Raw genomic sequence first — 1569 nt, 5'->3', positions numbered from 1 at the left:
TAAATGCATTTAAATATGTCATGATACGAAAATGTAAGGAATGAGAAAACATCCCTACACTTGTTTACAAGCAATTATTCTTTTACAGGAATCAAGAGTACTTTCATTAGATCAAGGAAACCATCTTCCATTATTCCCTTTCTTAGAGAATCAGCACTACTTATTCAACTGAATTTGCAAGTATAACACCACATTCCAAGTTTAAGTATGTAACTTACAATAGTTAGATTTTCTCAAAATAAACCCTAAATGCTAACTAACCTCGATGCTATCCTTTCCAAACCAAGAGCACAAGAAATAATCTTCTTTCCTTTCACCAGAGTGGTAGGTGTAAAGAATGATGTAGCAGTCTCCACTATAAAATTTACCAATATCCTCTACAAGCAATGGAGTTTTGGCACTACCATTGATTCACCATACCTAGAGAATGAAAACCATCAGGACCCCGATTAAACAATCAAAACTAATATAACCATTTCAAACAACCAAAATTGGTATCATCTAAACCTCCATTTTCCCGCCTCCCTCCAGCAACGGTGTAACTTCCTCATTCACTGGTGCACTTTTTGTTAATCCCTTAAGATCGAGACCCTTTTGCTTCAATAGAACTGTTTACAAAAAGAGTGCCATTTTGAATAATAATTAAAGCAAGCAGAATAAAAAAACTCATTTTATCAATTAGATGTGGTAACTACCAGCTACTTTCCTCTTCCTTCCTCAGCACCTGTAGTCACTGATCCAACTGGCCAAGACTCGAAGTTGGACTTAAAAGAATGTGTTTCATAGCCTTGTATAACCCGATTCACACGAGTTGCCTTTGGCTTATTCTGGCTGGCAATAAATTCCTGAATATAAAGTATTGTTTGATAAATCTTGTCCATAACTTTAATTATTTGAAATTTTGGCACAGAAGGTTACCTCAGCTACTTGAATTGTTGCTTTTCACTCCTCTACTTGCGTCACTCTTCCAACCCAAACAAGTATTTCAGCACCACAGTCCAGGAGATAACACTTATTATTTTCCAGTATGCTTAGGCTAACAACTACCCACATCCAAATTGCTAAATTTCTCCCAAGTATAGCAGCAAACTTCCAGTACACAGTAAAAACACATCCAAATGAGATACACCAAATCACAGTAAAAATTACCTTCTCAAGTGTCTCCTTAATTGCTTCATCACTCAGCTTCTCACTCCTACCTTTCTTAAGGATGTTATCACAAAAGGTAGCAAGTAATTATGCACTAGAACTTCAAGTAATTCAACAAATGTATCATACACAACAAAACCATTAATCAAATCGAATTTCAAAGGCCATAGACACATAAAAAGGCCAAAATCTAGAGCAGATAGACATATTGGAGTGAAACCATAGTTGGCTTTCATTGAGACATTTACACAAACAGTTGAGAGGCGTAAATATAAGAACAAAAATTTCATGCCAAAACACATAAAGTAACAACATGCTTCCAACATTGAGATATTTTCTTTACAAGTTCACAAGGTTCTCAACCCATTTCTCACAAAATCTCACCAATGCATGATTTCTACCATATAATCCTAAATCATA

This window comes from Benincasa hispida, chromosome 8 (assembly GCF_009727055.1).
Source record: "Benincasa hispida cultivar B227 chromosome 8, ASM972705v1, whole genome shotgun sequence".
Taxonomy (NCBI): domain Eukaryota; kingdom Viridiplantae; phylum Streptophyta; class Magnoliopsida; order Cucurbitales; family Cucurbitaceae; genus Benincasa; species Benincasa hispida.
The sequence above is the reverse complement of the archived record's forward strand: the minus strand, read 5'-3'. Positions refer to the sequence as shown.